The sequence below is a fragment of the Heterodontus francisci genome, chromosome 31 (assembly GCF_036365525.1).
Source record: "Heterodontus francisci isolate sHetFra1 chromosome 31, sHetFra1.hap1, whole genome shotgun sequence".
In the NCBI taxonomy this organism is placed as follows: domain Eukaryota; kingdom Metazoa; phylum Chordata; class Chondrichthyes; order Heterodontiformes; family Heterodontidae; genus Heterodontus; species Heterodontus francisci.
In genome coordinates, this window is record NC_090401.1 from 45,051,084 (window position 1) to 45,073,691 (window position 22,608).

Sequence of the window (22,608 nt, forward strand, 5' to 3'; positions counted from 1 at the left end):
TCCGTTCAGACCCCTCATGATTTTGAATACCTCTATCAAATCTCCTCTCAGCCTTCTCTTCTCTAAGGAAAGCAGTCCCAACTTCTCCAATCTGTCTTTGTCAATGACGTTCCTCATCCCTGGAACCATTCTCATGACTCTTTTCTGCATTTTCTCCAGTGCCTTCACATCTTTCCTCAAATGCGGCACCTAGAACTGGACGCATTATTCTAGTTGAGGCCGAGCCAGTATTTTATCCAGGTTTAACATGACCTCACTGCTCTTGTACTCTATGTCCCTATTAATAAAACCTATGATATTGTATGCTTTATGAACCATGCTCTCAACCTGTTCTGCCACCTTCAATGACTAATGCACATATACACCCACGTGCCTCTGCTCCTACGCCCCCTTTAGAGTTGTACCCTTTGTTTTATATTGTCTCTTCATGTTCTTCTATATAATGTATTTATTTTAGTAAACCACTCCCCCAAGGTGCTTCAAAAGATGTTCATTAAACAAAATTTGACACCAAGACACATAAGGAGATATTAGGACGAGTGACCAAAAGCTTTGTTAAAGTGGTAAGTTTTACTGAGTGTCTTAAAGGACGAGAGAGAGGTAGAGAGGTGGACAGGTTTTTGGAGGGAATTTCACAGTTTAGGGCCTGGGCGGCTGAAGGCACAGCCACCAATGGTGGAGCAATTAAAATCAGGGATGCAAGATGTGGAAGAAGCCAAAATTTGAAGGGCGCAGAGATCTCGGAGTGTTGTAAGGCCGGAACAGGATACAGAGATAAAGAAGTGCAAGGGCATGCAGGGACTTGAAAACAAGAAGGAGAATTTTAAATTTGAGACATTGTCAGACCAGGAACCAACAAAGGTCAACGAGCACAAGGACAATTTGTGAACAGGACTTGGTGCAAGTTAAAATACAAGCAGCAGAGGCATTGATGAGGATTTCAGCAGCATGTAAGTTGAGGCGGGAGGGTGCTGGGAAATGTTACGAAGGTGGAAGTAGGATGTCTTGGTGATAGATGGATATCTGATTCAGCCTCAGATAGTTGCCAGGGAGAGGAATTAAATAGGAATACATAGGATATACAGCAAAGTAACAGACCATTCGTTCCCACCAGTCCATCAGTGAAGCTTTTATGTTTCACTCAAGCCACCTCCCATCTTTAGATTTTTTTTAGATTTTGATATACAGCACTGAAACAGGCCCTTCGGCCCACCGAGTCTGTGCCAACCATTAACCACCCATTTATACTAATCCTGCACTAATCCTATATTCCTACCACATCCTCACCTGTCCCTATATTCCCCTACCACCTACCTATACTAGGGGCAATTTATAATGGCCAATTTACCTATCAACCTGCAAGCCTTTCGGCTGTGGGAGGAAACCGGAGCACCCGGAGGAAACCCACGCAGACACAGGGAGAACTTGCAAACTCCGCACAGGCAGTACCTAGAATTGAACCCGGGTCGCTAGAGCTGTGAGGCTGCGGTGCTAACCACTGCGCCACTGTGCCGCCCAAATCTTTCCTCATCAAACTCTATCAGCAAAACCCTCTTTTCCCTTCTCAGGAATCAGTGGCTAGGGAATGGTGGTGGGCACCCGAATACAATGGCTTCAGTCTTCCCAATATTTAGTTCAAAGAAATTACTGCTCATCCAGTGCTGGATGCTGTGCAAGCAGTATGACAAATCAGAGACAGCGGATGGGTTGAGAGAGGTGGTAGTGAGGTAGAGCCGGGTATCGCCAGTGTACAGGTAGAACCTGATGTGTTTTCAGATGATGTCACTGAGGGACGGCATGTCAATGAAAAGTAGGAGCGAGCCAAGGACAGATGTTTGGTGGAGTGGGAAGAGAAGCCCTTGCAGGAAATTCTCTGGCTATGACTCAATGGATAAAAATTGAACCCGGCAAGGGCAGTCCCACCCAGCTGGACAATAGAGGAGAGGCACTGGAGGACGTTGATGTGATCAGCCATGTCAAAGGCTGCAAACAGATCAAGAGGAATGAGGAGGGACAGATTACCGCTGTCAAGAGTCACATAATTTGTCATTTGTGACTTTGACAAGTGCCATTTCGATGCTGTAGCAGGGATGGAAACCAGATTGGAAGGATTAAAACATAGAATTGTGGGAAACATGGATGGGCACGGATTTGGGAAACAACAATCTCAGTTCTGAAATTTTCATTTTACACGCTCTCCTACCCCTCCGATCCCACCCAGCCTCAATGTCTTTTTGGGGGAGAAAGTTCCAGATCTCCATTACCCTCTATGTGAAGTGGTTAGGTCTAGTACCATTTTTGATTTTAGTCTTTCTGGGGTTTTCCAGTTTGCCTTAATTGAGGGGTATCTCCAGAGAAATTTGTGCTCCTTTGTCTAACCACTGTCTTTTTTAAGATTCCATCTCTCATGTTATGACAATGAGAAAACCCCTAAAACTACAGAAATATGAATACTCAAACATCAGTGGCAGCCTTATTGCTGTGATATTTTGGGATATTATCACTATAATAAACACTTTAAAAAGTTTCGATTTTTATTAGTTCTGTAGAGTTTGCTTCACCTCTTTGATTGCCTGATCTTCTAACTTCTTGTCCTTTTTCTCGGGCACTTAACAACCCTTCAAAAAATACTAAGTCAGTTTGTTTGATATTCAGTCAGGTCAGGAGTGTGATAGAATGCTCTCCACTTGCCTGGATGAGTGCAGCTCCAACAAGACTCACAAAGCCCAATAGCATCCAGGATAAGGCTGTCCATTCACTTGGCAGCCCATCCACCATCTTAAATATCCACTCCCTTCGCCACCGGCACACCATGGCTACAGTATGTATTACTTACAGGATACACTGCAGCAACTCGCCAAGGGTTCTTCAGCAGCATCTCCCAAACCCACGACCTCCATCTCCTAAAAGGACAAAGACAGCAGGTACATGGAAACGCCGCCACCTCCCAGTTCCCATCCGAACCACACACCAACAACAACAACTTGCATTTATGTAGCCTTTAATGTAATAAAATGTCCCAGAAGCACCATTAAACAAAATATGACACCAAGCCACATAAGGAGATGTTAGGGCAGATGACGAAAAGCTTTGTCGAGGAAGAAAATTTTAAGGAGTGTCTTAAAGGAAAGGAGGAAAGTGAGATAGAGAGGTGGAAAGGTGTAGGGAGAGTATTTCAGAGCTTGGGGCCGAAGCAAATGAAGGTGCGGCCACCAATGGTGGAGTGATTAAAATTGGGGATGGTCAAGAGGCCAGAATTAGATGGTCTTTGATATCCTGGAGGGTTGTGGGGATGGGGGAGATTACAGAGATAGGGAGGGGCAAGGCCATGGAGGGATTTGAAAACAAGGATGAGAATTTCAAAATCAAGAGGTTGCTTGACCAGGAACCACCTTAACTTGATCATATATGACCTGTTCCTTCATCGTCACTGGGTCAAAATCCTGGAATTCCCTACCTAGCGGCATTGTGCAGCACCTCACCACAAGGACTGCAGCGGTTCAAGAAAGCAGGCTGTCACCACCTTCTCAAAGACAACCAGGGATAGACAATAAATGCCAGCCTTGTCAGCAAGGCCTACATCCCAAGAATGAATAACGAATTAGAAAAAAATTGTTCAAAATATATCATGAAGTATTATTAAGTTAGGTCTGACATCAATGAATCATCTACCTCCCCCAAACTCAGAATTTTGTTAAGGCAGGCAACCGAATGGCTTGTGAGTAAATGCGGTGCCTTGTTTCATACAAAACCAGGGAGATGAGGAGAGGCCCAGATTCAATGCCCGGTCTATGTTCATTTAGCTGATTTCAGTGAAGGCAGCAGTCAAGACCCTGAACCTGGTTAACTTCACCCAAGGGTGAATACAGTCCCAGTACATACAGCAGGCGTGTTCATGATAACATGATTTTCCCACTATACGCAAGGGACAGTAAAATCACTGTTGTAGCAATCAAATAACACCTATAGTTGTTTTCGTATAGCTGATAGAAGCTGCTTGTGGACGTGACTTAGCCCAAAATCAGCAGAGCCTTTAAGTCAGTGCATACTGAAACAAACAAAATAGCTGGCGTGTTTAATATGCTTTAACAGGCACCCGATAAACTGTTAGTACCATTGCCCAATATAGTTGGCTGCCTGTGATAAGGGTGGATGGTGTAAGTGGGGACTGTATTGAGTGAGGCCAACAGTGCGCAGTGGTTAGCACCGCAGCCTCACAGCTCCAGCGACCCAGATTCAATTCTGGGTACTGCCTGTGTGGAGTTTGCAAGTTCTCCCTTTGTCTGCGTGGGTTTCCTCCGGGTGCTCCGGTTTCCTCCCACATGCCAAAGACTTGCAGGTTGATAGGTAAATTGGCCATTATAAATTGCCCCTAGTATAGGTAGGTGGTAGGGAAATTTAGCGACAGGTGGGGATGTGGTAGGAATATGGAATTAGTGTAGGATTAGTATAAATGGGTGGTTGATGGCCGGCACAGACTCAGTGGGCCGAAGGGCCTGTTTCAGTGCTGTATCTCTAAATCAAAAAACTAAAGCTGAAAATAATTTTGGAGAAATGCAATTGATATCCATGAGAGTTATACATGCAAAAAAAAAATCAAAAAACAGCCAAGGTTCAAAATTCCAATCACTATTAATCATTCCTGCTGTGGACTAATTGTACATGTCAGTTGAGGACAGGATTATAGGCCTCTCTGTGATGCCCCCGCAGTCAAATAGCCAGCTGGCACTCAGGTTGAGAAATTTCAGTAGTGCTGAAAGCTGGCACAGGTGGAACGTGTGTTGGAATCGCGCTGGAAATTAGCTGTCAGGCCTCATTTGCATAAAATGGATGAGCTGAGAATGCCAGTTTGGTATCCTGAAGCAACACGCCAGTCAGGGCCTCAGGAAAATGGCTGGCCCCAAAGTCATATAGGCCTTGAGGTGGGGGGGAGTGAGGGGAAGTGGGTGGTGGGGATGGTGGAGGGGAGGTAGTGGGTGGTGGGGATGTGGGTGGGGGAGGACGGTGGAGGTGAGCCCAGATCATCAGTGGCCTGCAGCCCTGTTATGGAGCCTGGAGCCAGAGGCCTGCTACCCGACCCGAACCCGGCGGAACCTGACGACTTGTGTTGTGTTCGGGTTGGGTTGGGCCAATCTTCCGGGTCCGGCTTTCGGGCTCAGCTCAGGTCGGGCCGGACACACACAGTAAGTGCTCTGCTGGTAAGTATTGAAATTAAAAATACTTACCTGAGCGGGGAGTCCGGGACGAAACTGAGTCGGCGCAGTGAGCGAACGCTGTCTCTATGACCTCATCGTGCATGCGCTGCAGCTTCGTGGAGCTTCCCAGTCAGAAGGTAAGTAAAGGGATGGTCGGGTCGAGTCGAGTCGGGCCCGGGGCTAAATCGGAGGGACTCGGGCCGGGTCGGGCTCGGGTTCTTTTTTTCCTGACCTGAGCAGGCCTCTACCTGGAGCACTAATCTTGCTCCTCTTGGCTCCATACCAACATGAATATAAAGACAGGTTAATTGTTTAGTCCCCTTTCAGGTTGGTCTGGCCTGGGAAAACTGGGCAGTAAATGTGCGGCTCACCACCCAGCTTTGGCCTGATTTGCATATTTAAGGGGAGGCTTGACACTTGGAAATCATAGGCTTCCCATTTGACTGCCAGCATACTCCCGGTGAGATCAGGCATGAAAGAGCAGATCTGGAAATTGGGCCGAAGGGCCTGTTTCAGTGCTGTATCTCTAAACTAAACTAAACCAACACCCCCCCCCCCACCCAACTTCCCCTTCCCCCCCCAAACACTAATCTTTCAGCCAGAAAAGCAGGCATGATGGAGACCTATTTCCCTCCTTCACAGTCCAATTTTGCATTTGAACGGGGAGTGAACCCAGGAAAAAAATCATTTTATTTTCTTTGAGCACTTCTGTTTATTAGCTCTTGGGGACTGGGGGAATAAAGGTTGTTCAACTGGCAAATCAAGAATTATCCAATCAAGTAACAAAGAGTGTGTTAACTTTCCAATTGGCCGTGGGAAGGTTGGGTTGGACAGGTTAGCCGACTGATCGACCAATGGCAGGAGTGTGGGGGCAGGGCAGTTGGAGGTGGGAGGTCATGCGTTGAAAACTCCAGGAATTCATCCAGCCACAGTTGGCAGCCCTACTGCTAGAAGCAGACAGAGCAAGACAGTAGGAAAACAAAGATAAAAAAAGAGTAAGAGGTATTCCTTGAAGGCTGTAATACCGATCTCCGTCACTGCCTGCATTATTTAACAAGGAGTTCAGTATAAAGGCTGCTGAACTGCAGGGAGGCAGGAGGCCCAACATGGCTCGCAAACTAAAAGTAGAAGTTATAGGACAGAAATCAACTCCATTGTTCTGCTGAGCACAATTATAAGCCAAGTTCTTCAATTATTTCACACCACTGTCAACTTACACTGAAATCAAGAATCTAAAGATACAGAACAACCTGCTTAGCAGCACTTCACAGAGTTAACAGCAGTTGATGCAGGCTGCCTGCTGGCTCAGTGAGAATGTGCCTGGGGAGAGGGGCTGCCCTGGAGTCTGCAGGGCGGCACAGTGGCGCAGTGGTTAGCACCGCAGCCTCACAGCTCCAGCGACCCGGGTTCAATTCTGGGTACTGCCTGTGTGGAGTTTGCAAGTTCTCCCTTTGTCTGCGTGGGTTTCCTCCGAGTGCTCCGGTTTCCTCCCACATGCTAAAAGACTTGCAGGTTGATAGGTAAATTGGCCATTATAAATTGCCCCTAGTATAGGTAGGTGGTAGAGGAATATTGGGACAGGTGAGGATGTGGTAGGAATATGGGATTAGTGTAGGATTAGTATAAATGGGTGGTTGATGGTCGGCACAGACTCGGTGGGCCGAAGGGCCTGTTTCAGTGCTATATCTCTAACTAATTAACTAACTAATTGAAGATTAATCTACTGCAAGCAAAAATACAGGGGGAAAATTATTGGGGCACTTAAAAATTGTTTTTAAAGAACATTTCTTTGGCTACTTTTGTTCATTAGTTGGAAACATTTTGGAGATAGGGAGGGAAAATGTTGTTTGATTGACAGCCAAAAATCATCCAATCTGGTAATGAAGAGTCTGTTCCCTTTCCAATTGGCCATGGGAAGGCGGGCCATCGTGAGGCTGGGCATGTTGTACGACCAATGGTGGGAGTGTGGGGGTGGGAATGGGTGGAGGCTGGAGGTCATGTGATGAAAGCTCCAGGAATATGTCCAACCAGAATTGACCATCCTGCCTGAGGTGGTGACGGGGACTAATTGGGGAATGACTGGCTTTAATTTCCAATGAGTCCTGAGTCTGATGTCCTCAACTAGAACTGCAGTGAAGCCCTGAGAATTGGACTCAGTGTCCACTGACCAATGGAGCATTAAGAATGTCTTTGTGTGTGTGTGTATCCACACGCTTGTGTGTGGGCAGGAGTGGGTATTGTGATGGGAGGTCGAGGCTGCTGATGTCCCAGAACGACAGTCCCCGGGATAAGGTAAGTGCTAGGCGGGGTGATTTCCAATCACATGCCCAGTGTAGGGAGGGAGAGAGAGATATGGTGCAGGAGACGCCCAAGGATTCCACGGCACTCCTGGTCATCCCGGTGTCCATGAATCCTCGCACAGATTAAAACCTATACACACAGTGAAGAGAAATTAGAGGGAAGATTGGTGGCAACAGTATCAAGTGATTGATTGGCAGGCAACAACGAGGACACTGATGAGGTGCCAATGGCAGGAGGGAAAATGGTGTGAATCTTAGAGAGGACAGCAGGTTTGTGCTCCACGGAGTCATAGCCACTCTGCCAGGGCCAGAGCATAGATTTCTGGACAACTGTAAGACCATGAAATTTCCTTTGATCGCTGGTGTCCACAGCCAGAATGGCAGCAATCTGAGCGAGCTGGCAGCAAGCTGTGCTTGCATGACTTCTGTTTGAGCTTCCACTGCAGTGCTGAGATGTTGGGTGGCTACTGCTCATGCTGCAGTTGAAGCTGAGAGGTTGGCCGCCAAACGCTGCATAATGGTTGGTTCTGCAAGTGTTCTCATGGAGTTGGCCACTGTAATATTACTTGTTCCTGTGGTATGTGAACTATTGTAAGACTCACAGGACCACAAGTAATATCCAAAGAATATGTTTTTTTTATTATAACGTAACCAGAACATCTGTCGGACTACACCCACAACTCCCTGGTTACGTGTGACACGACATCACTTCCTCCGGTGACATTCACTTAAAGCTTCTTAAGGTGGTATCTTCTTAAGGTAGTCCCACAATGTCTCCCTTTTTACCAAAGTGTTACGACCAGGTGAGAAAAGTGTCTAGGAGTCCCTCTCAGCCTTCACCTGGTCTTAGCGTAACAGGATTTAATTTTAAACACACCGTGTTTCTAGCTACCACTTGGTGAATCCTTGTTCACCACTTTCCAATTATAAGGCAAAGAAACCAGCACAAACATGCTTTCTTCGGTTTAAAGAAGAAAAGTTGAAATTTATTAAACTTGAACTTAAACTCTAATTCGGTTGAGGCCTACAGATACATGACACACCCACGATAGCATGCATATGCGATACACATGTGCAAATAGAGATAGAAAAGAGCAGAAGAAAAGTAAGTGGAAAAGTTTGAGGTAATATCTGAAGAGTTTTTGTTCCAGTTCTTCGAGCTCACTGTAGAGTCCTTGATTGTAGGTAGATTTTGCTTTTCACTGGGGCCCAGTATTCTTCTTAAACCTTGTTCGCTGAAGGAGACTTTTCTGTCTTGGGGTTCATGTGTCTTCAGTGGATTCAGAGGCTTGTGAGAAAGAGATGGGAGCAGACAGGAGAGAGAGTTTCTGAGTCCAGGAGCAAACAGACTTTCTGAGTTCAAACTCTCTGTAGCCAGTTCAAAAGAAAACTCTGGAACAGTCAGGTAGGCATGTGACCAGCTGGTCTAACCAGTCCTGGCCCTTGTGGATTGTATCCCCCTTAGCAGGCCCTGGAATGCGCTTCCTCACCTTCGATGTCTGTTCGTATGTAAATCTTTTTTTCCAGCCATGGCTGATGTGTTTAACTAGTCATTTTCTCGCTCCAACAATAGTTAAAAATCAATGTTCATGACAAAACTGATGTGCCTCATTCTTGGCAGGTGGTGGCCTAGCGTGACACAAAGATAAAATCAAATGTACAATATGCGATGATGTTACGATTTGGACGACTATACACGAACAAAACAAAACGTTACTCACAAGTAAGCAAGTTTTACATAATCTAAAATATAGAGGGAATTTGCTTATTCAAACCTATCTTGTTATCGTAAACCTTTAATCAGATTGGCGCCTGTCTTGATGATTCATCTAAGACTCTGGTGCCTCGGAACTCTGGTTAGCCTATTTTTTCTCTGTGCTTATAGCCTTTGTATATTCATCTTCAGAATTCTTCTTTGAACATGTTTGCAATGCCACTGGGTTGTCACACCTAGTGTTGTCGTACTGCTCTCTGAGTGGACTTCGGTTCCATCTGAGAATCACATCATTGGGTGTCTGGACCTCGTTCAATCTGGGCTGGTTGTATATCCTAGCAACCTCTGCAGGATACCAATTTCCTGACGCATGATTGAGGACTCTGACCTTCTGTCTTACTTGCAATTGAGCTAATTCATGTCCTGCTTGCCTGTTGTGTGAAGCCTTCATTGTCCCTTGTTAAGACAGAAGTATATCCTTGACTGTGGAAAACTCAGAGATGATGACTGGGCAGGGTAGTTCTTATCCACCTTCCAAACATCAACTCTGCAGGTGACAGTAAGCCCATGTCAAATGGAGAAGCTCGGAGGTGCAGCATTGCAACCTTGAGATTTTGTCCCGTCTGCCTACACTTTAAAATAAGCGATTTGATGGTGCACACCATGCATTCAGGCATGCCATTAAACTTTGGATAATGCAGCAACAATGTCACGTGACGGGCTCCCTACCTGACACACATGTCGTGGAATGGTCTTCCTGCATATTTCAGCCCATTATTGAAGATAATTTCTTCCAGCATGCCAAATCAGCTGAACAGAGCACTAACTGTATCAGCAACCACTGCACTTGACGTATCTCATAGCTGCCCGATGATCAGAAACTTAAAGTAATCCATAACAAAGAGGAAATCATCATCTTGAATCAATCTTCGCCCATGGATGTGAAGGTGTTTCATATGGAATCAAGGGTTTCTTCTGTAGATTCAGTTGAGAACTTTGATATCCTCACAGATTTTCACCACCATCTCAACGTCACTGTTGATTCCTGACCAATAGACCATCTCTCTGGCAAGGCATCTGGTCTGTTATATTCCTAAATGTTCTTGATACAGTTGGGTTAGAATATCAGAACAAGGAGCTTCGGGTTTCAGGGCTTGTTTCCCTTTGAAGATCACCCCCTGTGATATACCGAACTCATCTCGATATGGCCAGAAACAGCGTAGACATTCGGTCACTTCCTGTATGGTGTCAGGCCATCCTTCCACAATCACCTTCCACAACAACAATAGGGTAGGGTCACGTGCCATTTCATTTCTTAGGTGCTCGCATTGTGGGGTCCAGAACTCATGAGATCAATCTTCAGGACATCTCCAATCTCAGTATCTGCACCGTGGATGTGTAAATCTAACGAGACATCTGCATCTTTATTCGGTTAGGCAATCTGCTCAGGGTGTCTGATGTGACCATTTTGCTGCACCGTTTATATCGGACGTCACAATTGTAGCCCTGGACCTTCACCAAAAGTCTCTGCAATCAAGGAGGGGCAATCATAAGCAGTTTGTGCTATAAGGTTTCAAGCAGCTCGCGGTCAGTCTCCACAGTAATTTTATTTCCGAAAAAGTAGCAATACCAAAAACCAGAGCTAAAGTTTCACATTCGATGTTACAGTAATTGGATTGGGATAGCGACAAACTCTTCGTGAAGGTGATTAGCTTCCCTTGCTGCATGATGCAGTTGCCTAATCCCTTCCGGGACGTGTCGACCTCGAGCGTGGTCTCTTTGGTTGGGTCGCACACTGTCTTGACTTGACAGAGCTAACTTTAAGGACTCAAACACCTGCTGGTGGTCTTCCTGCCACTTGTAAGGGGTATCTTTCCACTGCAGTTCCCTAAGCAGTGCTGCTTACTCAGCGAAATTAGAGATGTACGGGGCCAAAAGGTTGAACAGCCCTAGACACCATTGTAGGCCTTCCTAGTCCTGAGGAGTTGGCATGACTCTGACATCTTCGATCTTATCTGTGTCTGGGTGTACTCCTGTGGTGGAATATATCAACCCAAAGAAGTTGATGCGCCCAACGTTATCCTGGCCCTTCTTGCTATTAAACACAAGGCCCTCATGACCAGCAGCCAGCATTAGCAAATGCAAGTTTCGGTCATGCTCTGCCTTGGTCCTGCCCATCACTGCAATATCATCGGCTATACAAATACAGCCCAGGACATTTTCCGTTATCCTGTCCGTGTGTTGTTGGAGAATGTCCTGGCTGACGCACAGATCAACCGCCTGAAACAGTTTCTCCAGAATGGCGTTCTAAATGTTGGGAGTAGCTGGGGCTGCTTGGCTAAGTGGACTGTCCATTAGCTATGCTTCGTGTCAAGCTTCGAAAAATACTTAGCACCAGTAAACTTAGAATTCAGCTCCTTCAGGGTCAGGATTTTATGTGGGAATCTCTCGAGGGCCAAATTCAGTTGTTGCAAGTCGAAGCAAATCCTGAGATTGCTGTCTTTCTTCAGCACACAGATAATGGAGGTGCACCAATCAGAGTGCTCGTGCACTCAGCGGCTGACTCTGTTGCACTCCATCTCATTCAGCTCCACTTGAAGCTTCTCTTGAATGTGCTGCTGCACCTCCTTGGCACATTGATAGTAGGAACTGTATCCTCCCCCATGTGCAATAGGAAATCGCCGATTGCATCAAACCTGTCTCGGTAAAGTAGTTTCAGTTCTCTAAGTGACTCAATGCACTCCGTGTTGCAACTTGCAGACCTTTCGGTATAGTGCTGACCTCATGTATTGTGACAATTCATAAATCTTGGCATACTGAAAGTCCTGCAACAGCTGGTCCAGTTGTGCCTACAATGTAAAACATTTGCGGTAGCCATTTGGAGCTTCCATAGCTGCACTGCAAGGTTTATCGGCCCAATGCACTTGTCAGCTTAGCCGTGGTGGGTTTTACCATAGATTCCCATTTCCTTAAGTACATGTCCTTCAGTATACAGATGGGCAGAATATTTGCACTTGCTCCAGTGTTGATTTTCACTCTGCACTTATGCTTGCCATTTTTTTGTGACATATAATCCAAATTAACTGTGTAAAATGTTTGCTCGCTGTTCGCACAAGTGCATCCTTCACCCGTGTTCTCCTGACAATCTGTCTCTCTGCTGATCTGATGTACCTGCTTGGGCTTTTGTTGTGTGTTGGTATACCTTTGTTGCGTTTGCCATCCTGACTTGCAGATGTTCTCTCTGCATGGGATCTGCCACAATTCCTGTGTGCAATGTCTGAGCTTGGTCTTCTGCACTGCTTTGCCCATTGTCCTCGCATGCCACAAGCTTTGCACTGGTCCTGGTATGCCGGACGACTGCGAATTGGGTGAGTCAGGCCACATTTGCCACAAGACGTAGCTGACTTCAGGAACTCGCTGCCCGCAAAGGTGGTGGAAGTGGAGACGATCCATGACTTCGAGAGGACGTTGGATAGCCACCTGAAAGGAATAGACTTGCAGAGCTACAGGGATCGAGCCAGGGAGTGGGACTGATGACATTGCTCCGTGAAGAGCCAGCATGGACTCTGCCATAACTGACTCTATGACTCTTGGTTACCATCCCAATCATTGTAGCCAGCCCTGCCAGATTTGTTGAAAGTTACAATCTCCTGGCAAATTGCCTGCTGTACTGAACACCTCCCGGGGTCCTGTCTGTAACCTAGTTCACTGCAGTATTGTGGGGTCTCCTGCCAATTACTCTCTTGCCAGATTTACAGCCACTCCAGGTAGGCAATTGGCTGTTCTTTGTTCTCTTTTAGTGTGTTGTTTAGAAAAGATCAAACATCGCCACAATATTATACAGGTGCACTTCTACACACATCTCACTCTGTTGGGCTACACCCACATCTCCCTTGCTATGTGTGACGTGACATCACTTCCTTTGGTGCCCTTCGCTTACAGCTTGTTGCAGTGGTCTCTTCTTAAGGTAGTCCCACAACAGCCCTAATTTCAAGCTGGAAAGGATGGTTTCAAAGCTGAGCACAAAGCCCTGTGCAAGGTAGGTGCCATGCTCCTTGACAGTGACCACAGACTTTCTGGCAGGCCTGCCAATGGACCAAGCATTTTTGTGTGCATACCCATCAGCATTTGTTTATGTCACCCGTCAAAGTCCTCATCTGATTCCTCTGCAGCAGAACTTGTGTGCTACCTTGCCTTCAGGCAAACTGGCACCTGTGTTGCCCTTGTCCTCTGTTGTCGCTGCAGGACACTCGTGCCCAGTGTCTCACTGTGTGCAGACCCCACCTCTAAGCTTCCCTCTCAAGTATGTGCAGTGTCAGTATCTGAGCTGGTGGCTGCGAGTGTCAGAGTCAGTGATGGTGTTCTTCACTGGTCTCTTCTTCCTCTTCCATTTCTTAGAGTCATAGAGTTATACAGCACAGAAACTGGCCCTTTGGCCCATCATGTCCGTGATGGCCATCAAGCACCTATCCGAATCCTATTTTCCAGCATTTTGGCCCGTAGCCTTGTATGCTCTGGCGTTTCAAGTGCTCATCTAAATACCTCTTAAATGTTGTGAGGGTTCCTGCCTCTACCACCCCTTCAGGCAGTGTGTTCCAGATTCCAACCACCCTCTGGGTGAAAACAATTTACTCAAATCCCCTCTAAACCTCCTGCCCCTTACCTTAAATCCATGCCCCCTGGTTATTGACACCTCTGCTAAAGGAAAAAGTTTCTTCCTATCTACCCTATCTATGCCCCTCATAATCTTGTACACCTTAATCAGGTCTCCCCTCAGCCTTCTCTGCTCTAGGAAAACAACACTAGCCTATCCAGTCTCTCTTCATTGCTGAAATGCTCTAGCCCAGACAACATCCTGGTGAATCTCCTCTGCACCCTCTCCAGTGCAATCACATCATTCATATCGTGTGGTGACCAGAACTGTACACAGTACTCCAGCTGTGGCCTAACTAGCATTTTATACAGCTCCATCATAACCTCCCTGCTCTTATATTCCATGCCTCGACTGATAACGGCAAGTATCCCATATGCCTTCCTAACCACCTTATCTACCTGTGCTGCTGCCTTCAGTGATCTATGGACAAGTACACAAGGTCCTTCTGACCCTTTGTACTTCCTAGGGTCCTACCATCCATTGTATATTCCCTTGCCCTGTTAGTCCTCCCAAAATGCATCACCTCACACTTCTCGGGATTAGATTCCATTTGCCGCTGCTCTGCCCATCTTACCAGCCCATCTATATCGTCCTGTAATCTAAGGTTTTCCTCCTCACTATTTATGAAACCACCAATTTTCATGTCATCTGCAAACTTACTGATCATTCCTCCTATATCTACATCAAAATCATTAATGTACACGACAAACAGCAAGGGTCCCAACACTGATCCCTGTGGTACACCATTGGTCACAGGCTTCCAATAGCAAAAACAAGCTGCATTACTGCCTGGCCAGGTTGTAGTTCATGGGTTTTGCAAAGGAGAAAGCCACAAGGATAGGATTATGGTGAGGAAAGTGGGGAAAGCAAGAGGTGCACCCTTAAACCAGCTGCAGCTTGTAAAACAGAAGAGATTGTGGGATGAGGGGGAAGTGAGATGCGAAAAGGAGGATTAGATATGAGCATACCTTCATCATCAATGACTTCAGCCTGGCTTCAGACCACAGCCTCAGTCATGTCCACTCCAATAATGGCCAGGACCATCTCCTCCATCGAGGTGAGGGCATGCAACTGTGCCTGGTACCCACCCTCACCCCAATGGTTAGCCTGCATTTGTGAACCATTTTGTCCTGCTCGAGAGAGGGAAGTGTGTCAGTGGGTATGGTGTCTTGTTTGGGTGATGTAGCTGTCATGAAATGAATAGCTGGTAGTATGTGCAAGCTGTGAGATGTGGGTGTGAGACTTGCAGCAGTGTGCAAGGGTGAAGTGAACCTCTTGTCATGAAGGCCCCCACCTGCCAACAATGAGGCATATTAATTTCATCATATGAACATTAATTTTAAACTGTTGCTGGAGTGAAGAAATGACTTGTTTAAAGAGGTCACCTAACATTTGGCTGGAGAATATTTGCATACTAAGAGACAGTGCTTGGAGAGTCAAAAGAACTGCTCACTGACTCAATTAACAGAGATCGGTCTGGGCAATGGTGATCCACATCTTGTCGGTGTAAGAGACAGCACTACACCCCCCACCGAGAGCTCTGAAATCCACAAACAGCAGGAGCAGTAGTTCCCAAACAAGGGGTTAGTCACAAGGGGTTGTGCTCACAGGACAGTTTGAAGACACAGACTGCAGATTACAACTGAAGCTGGAACAAGACAGCCTCTCACCTGGCTGGCTCTCTCTCGTTTTCTTACAAACCTCCGGACCCACTGAAGTCACTTAAACCTCAAGAGAGAGAAGACTCCTACATCGAAACAAGTTGAAGCGTGCACTAGGCCCCAATGAACAGCAAGACTTACCGGCAACCAAAGACTCCACATTGAACTCAAAGGACCATAAATAACTACCAGTTATTGCCTCAAACTTTTCCCCCTTTATTCTTTCTACTTTTTCTGTCTCTATCTGCATGTGTGTTTATCAAGTATGAATGCTAGTGTGGTCATGCCGCGTACTCGTAGTCGTTAACTGAATTAGAGTTTAAGATTAATAAACTTCCACCTTTCTTGTTTAAATCTAAGAAAACCTGCCTGATTTCTTTGCCTTACAATTGGAAAGCAATGAACAAGGATTCACTGAGGGGGAGCTAAAACAAGGTGTTTTTAAAGTTAAACCCTGCTACGGTTAAACCAGGCAAAGACTGAGACGGAGACCCTGGACCCCTTTCTCATCTGGTCCTAACAGAAATTTGGGGGCTAGCGTCCTGGATTTGACCCACAGACAAACAAGAGAAATTGGAAGTGGGAAGCCAAATTGATCCCAATCAATGAGAGTAAAGATTTCAATACATGTTTTCTTGTGGTTGTGTGTGCTGGAATACTAACATGTTTGCGCCTGAAGCTAGTAGCTCTCCAAGTCAGGGTGAAGTAACTTGGATAAATTAAAAGCACTGTCTATGGAGGAGTTGAGGAGTATGGCTGTGTAGTGTGGGGTCATGTCTGTGGCAAGGCTAGAAAGTCTGAACTCCTATGACTAGTGGCCAACCATTTTTTTTTTAGAACATTACAGCGCAGTACAGGCCCTTCGGCCCTCAATGTTGCGCCGACCTGTGAAACCATCTGACCTACACTATTCCATTTTCATCCATATGTCTATCCAATGACCACTTAAATGCCCTTAAAGTTGGCGAGTCTACTACTGTTGCAGGCAGGGCGTTCCACGCCCCTACTACTCTCTGAGTAAAGAAACTACCTCTGACATCTGTCCTATATCTATCACCCCTCAACTTAAAGCTATGTCCCCTCGTGTTTGCCATCACCATCCGAGGAAAAAGACTCTCACTATCCACCCTATCTAACCCTCGCATTATCTTATATGTCTCTATTAAGTCACCTCTCCTCCTCCTTCTCTCCAACGAAAACAACCTCAAGTCCCTCAGCCTTTCCTCGTAAGACCTTCCCTCCAGACCAGGCAACATCCTAGTAAATCTCCTCTGCACCCTTTCCAAAGCTTCCACATCCTTCCTATAATGCGGTGACCAGAACTGCACGCAATACTCCAGGTGCGGTCTCACCAGAGTTTTGTACAGCTGCAGCATGACCTCGTGGCTCCGAAACTTGATCCCCCTACTAATAAAAGCTAACACACCATATGCCTTCTTAACAGCCCTATTAACCTGGGTAGCAACCTTCAGGGATTTATGTACCTGGACACCAAGATCTCTCTGTTCATCTACACTACCAAGAATCTTCCCATTAGCCCAGTACTCTGCATTCCTGTTACTCCTTCCAAATTTTTCTCTTGAATCTGAAGAAACAGCATTAGAAGTAGAATCTGAGAGGCTATTGCTAGTAAAGATACAATTGGAACAGAGGGAACTTATAGAGAGAAAGAAAGAGTCTTCCAGAAGGAACATGAAGAAAAAGAGAGGAGAGAGAGGAAGCAAGAGAGGAGAAAGAAAGAGAGACAGGAGAGAGAAAAAGAGAAAGAACCTTCCAGAAAGAATGCGAAGAGAGAGAGCTGAGGCGACTTGAGTTAACTCGGGGGCGACATAGTAACCCCAGTGAAACTATAGCCAATATGGACGATCGTAATTCAGGGCTGGCTACAGAATAGTTAAAACTTTCCCAACTGATCCCAAAATTCAATGAGGGAGACGTTCAAGCGTTTTTTGTGTCTTTTGAAAAACTGGCAAGGCAGTTAAAGTGCCCAGCTGAGGCTTGGACTCTCCTGCTACAAAGCAAGCTAACTGGAAAAGCCCACGAGGTTTATTCCATGTTGGCAGATGAGAGTTGATCAGATTATGAACTGACAAAAAATGCTATCTTCGGGACATATTTCTATCTGCATGCGTGTTTACTGCTTATGCATGCTAGTGTGGTTGCGCCGCGTACTCATAGTGGTTAACTGGATTAGAGTTTAAGATTAATAAACTTCCACCTTTCTTGTTTAAATCTAAGAAAACCTGTCTGACTTCTTTGCCTTACAATTGGAAAGCAATGAACAAGGATTCACTGACGGGGAGCTAAAACAAGGTGTTTTTAAAATTAAACCCTGTTACGGTTAAACCAGGCAAAGACTGAGAGGGAACCCCTAGACCTCTGTCTCACCTGGTCGCAACACTATGAATGTGAAGTATGATTTGTGGTTGATAGAGATTGTTTGTAAGTGAGTGAAGTGGGAGTCATGAATTGAACATTGTGTGGGGCTAGTGGTTCAGTTGTAAGGATATGGCATTTAAAGATGCAGTCATTGACCTTGATCACTTGTGACAAGTCATTAAAATTCTTGTGGCACTGCATTCCAGGTCCTTGGGGCTAGACCGCTGGCTTTGAGTGTGATGGTTTACGCCCACTGCCTTCTCAGTATCTGTCTGGAATGCCTCCTTGACCCCTGTGGATAGAGGACCTCTTTCCTCCTGTCCACCTTCTGCACCAAGGCCTTGAGTACTTCGTTGGAGAACCTTGGAGCCCACTTTCTCCCATGTTGTGCCATTCTTGTCTTTCCCAGGTCGAACTCTGTCTTGGAATGACTTCCAGCACCTGCTCCAGTCAAAATGCACCTCCCCTTTAAGAGGTGCAGGCTAAATTTAGGTATTGCATGCTAGGTTGAACTCATGCTAGCCTCTCACAATTTTGCACCAGCTGCTCAGGCATGCAGCCACACAGCAGCACGGTTACCTCTAGCTTCATGCATAAATCATTGAAATGAGCAAACAGCAGGAAATTTGCCTGCTGCCTGCATCAGAAGCAATGGGCATGGGTTAATCACGCCTTGCAATTCCACTGCCGGTTTTTGGGCCTTATCCAATTTCGCAGCCTACGATTTAACCAGGCACTGTGGGACTGGAGTCACATGGAGGCCAGAGCCTGAAGAATATTTGTGAATCAGCTGAATTTATTACAACAACCCAGCAGCTTTTCATGGCTACTTGATCTGGGGTCAGATCGCAAATCACCCAATTTGTCAACTTATCACAACCGCTGCACCTCTAGTCCATAACCATAACCATTAGGCTACCAAACCTGTTTGAAGGCAACAGGCAGGTTAAGGTCTGTTATCAGGAAGTTCAATGCTTGCAATGGACTCCCAGATACAATAGCAGAGGCAGAATCCACCTGGAATCATTTAAGAAACAAATGCTACAACAGGGGGATATTATGGCCATTCACAGAATTAAGATGGGCTGAATGGTCTTTCTCATCCATACTTTGCTTGCGATCGGTAGACAGACAGGTCACTTTAATCTTTGTACCTGGGGTGTATGTGAGATTATGAGCTGGTCTAAGATTCTGATTTGGGTCATAAGCTGCTATCTGAACAGCCACATCTTGGGATTTCGATCCTGCATCTAATACACAAAAAATAAACCAGCACATCATGTCAGAATGAGGAGAGAGGTTGCATTATGTACAGACTCCTGGAGGCAGCCACTGTCTGTCTGCAGCATTCTTCTGTATACAAGTCAAGGCTGAGGGTCCAAAAAGCAGGGCAGGTGTTGAGAGATGAATGTGAGACATACAGGTATGGTGGAGGCAGCACAACAAGTGGTTGAGTTGAATTCAGGTCAAGACTGTTTTGCTGATTTTGCCAAAAGCGGCCACACAGTCCAAGAATTCTGGTCGATTCCATGAAGCTGGGTTTGCAGATGGAAACCTGGCACCCAATCTGCCGCAAATTCCATGTTTTTGGTCTGTTTGAAGGTCATACAAAAAATCTACCTGGAAGTTGGATCATGCTGTACCCAGTTTACAGACGGGAAACAGATGCCCATAGGTCCAATATGATGAGCAGCGTGCGGGCATTCACTTCACACGGAAGAGGCCAATGCATGTTTCTGCAGGCGTTTAGCAACTAAACTAGCGCTCATTTAAAGGGACCACTGGAAGCAGGTTTGAAAAGGCAAATTTGATTTCTTTTTATTTCTCTTATTGTGGAGTCGCGAGGGGCTGCAGGGCTCATCCGGGCTTCAAAAACTTCAAGCCGCTTTCGACCACGGCTCACCCTTCCCCTCCCAAACTTTGCATCCCCCTGTATCTAAGTAACAGATCTTATCCCCCACCACCCACCCCTCCTGCCCCCCACCACCACCCCCCCAAACACTTCCCGGTCCTTCAAGCTGTCTCTCAGGCCGTGACTGGTAATAAATAAATCAGTTTGGCCAAGCAATTTCCCATGCCAGTAGCGAGGGTGCACTGGGATCGCACCCCAGAATCTTTGGTCGATATCTGGTCACAACTCTGTGAAACACCTTGCGACGTTCTTCTGCATTAAAGGCGCAGTATAAATACAAGTTGTTGTTGCAGTGGTTGTTGTAGTTGTTGTTATATTATGCCACTTGCCACTCCCACAGGTCCTGTCCTCAGCACAGCTCCCTCAATAGTGGAAAAATTCAAATCCATTTGTAACCCAGCTTGTGGCGGGGGAACGGGTTGGGGGGGAGGTGTGGGGAAGGTGCGGGTCTGAATGGAGATTTACTTTTAGCAGTGGTGATCCCTGAGTTTGTGTTTTTGTAGTTGCTTACCTTCAGCTCTCAACTTTACAAGGATGAGTCTAGAACTGAACGCTTATAACTAACAGGGAAATTTGAAGGGACTGGAGATATTTTCTCTGGAAAAGAGAAGACTGATTGCTGACCAGATAAAGAGCTTTGAAATTTTGAAGGGGTGTGATCGGGTCCACGTAAAGGAGTTTCCACTTGTGGCAGAGTCCAGAACTAGGGATCAGATACCGCAGACTGACTCGCTTCCATTCTGGGTATGACTCATGGATCTTTGTTTTGCAAAAACCCCTCCTCAAACCCAGAAGGGCAGTTGCCATGAATACGAAATGGCCCCTTAACTCTTAAAATGACTGATTCACTCTCCAATATTATTTTAATATAAGGCAGGATAAATATAAACTAGTGAAAAATAAATATATGAAAAACTTGCATTTATATAGCACCTTTAACATAGTAAATTGTCCCAAGGTACTTCACAGGAACGTTATCAGATGACATTTGACACTGAGCCACATCAGGAAATATTAGGACAGGTGACCAAAAGTTTGGTCAAAGTGGTTGGATTTAAGGAGCATCTAAAGGAGGAGAGAGAGGGGAGATGTTTAGTGAGAGGACTCTAGGGCTTAGGGCCTAAGTGGCTGAAGGCACAGCAGCAAACACAGAGATCCCAGAGGGCTGCAGCAGGTAACTGAGATAAACCTTTTAACACATAGGCCAAGAAGTCTGGAATGTTTCTGTCCCTTGGCACAGTGACTCTACCTCTTACCATTTCTCCGTGAAGTACTTTGGAACATCTTTTATATTAATGGAGTGTATAAATTTAAGTTGTTGCCATAACAGCCCAGCTGAAGAGCAGAAGAACACATGAACAGGAGTAGGTCATTCAGCCCCTTGAGTCTGTTTGGTCATTCAGTTGGACAGTAACTGCTCTGAGGCACAGACTTTACGGGTACTGGAAGTGTTGTCAGTCATTGGGTTGCCACCTCTGTTTGGATGTATCCGTGGAGGTTTCATCAGATGGCCTTCCGCCTCATCCAGTCAGGCAGCCTCCCATCCCCGGCCCCACCCCCACCCCTATCCACAACCAACTCCAACTAATACATGAAAGTGTTCAAAGAAAATGATTTTCTGTGCACCAATGATTTTTCTACTGGGTGATTGAAAGCAGAAGATTAATCTTTGAATGCTGGAGAGTTGGCAACCCTAATGTTAGATACTGGACTGGGAAAGTTGGGACATTAGAGCGGACAAATGCATCACTTTGAGTATTTCTAATGGCTCCCTTGCAAGAACACTCTCTAACGTACCTTGGCCTATGGCCTGACACTGGGTACGGCTCTGCTGTACAAAAACACTATCCAACGTACCTTTTCGGTTGCATGCCCCTCACAACACTTTCTGATAAACCACAACCTAAGGTGCATTCTGTTTATTGCTGACATGTTAACGGCCAAAGCACATAACACACCCTGCGCTCTTTCAAATCCCTCATCAATCATAACTGAATCGCCACAGGTTCTGAGAAGTGTTACACTTTCTGTTGATCCCTCCCTAACTGACAAACTATATAACCAAGACATTTTGTCCTTTCCCTCCTCCCCACCAACCACCCCCCGCCCAGTCAGATGAGACATTGAAACGAGGTCCTGTTCAACTTAACATTAAAGCTGTACTGGGAGGATGAGCTGGTATTCAGAAAGGATAGAAAGAAATTGTTTTTAGATAGTGCTCTTCAAAAGCACTTTACAGGCAATGAACAACAACTTGCTATTTATATAATACCTTTAACATAGTAAAATGTCCTCAGCTGCCTCACAGCAGCATTATCAGACAACATTTGACATCGAGCTACATGAGGAGATATTACGACAAGTGACAAAATGCATGGTCAGAGGTAGATTTTAAGGAGCGTTAAAGGAGGAGGGAGAGCTGGAGAGGCAGAGAGGTTTAAAGAGGGAATTCCAGAGTTTAGGGCTCAAGACGCTGAAGGCATGGACCCCAATGGTGAAGCGATTAACATGGGGTTGCACAAGAGGCCAGAAGTGGAGGAGCACTAAAATCTCAGAGGTGTAGAGGGTTGGAGAAGGCTGCAGAGATCGGAAGGGGTGAGGCCATGGAGGGATTTGAAAAGAAGGATGAAAATTATAATATTGAGGCATTGCTGAACTTTAGAAGTACTTTTGAATTGCAGTCACGGTTGTAATGTAATTGTTGTTGTCCCACAGAATGGAAGGATCTTCAGTGTGGACTGAAGCTGGAGACTAATCAGTATTTGAAGTTTTAGGTGAACCATTCAGTACTGA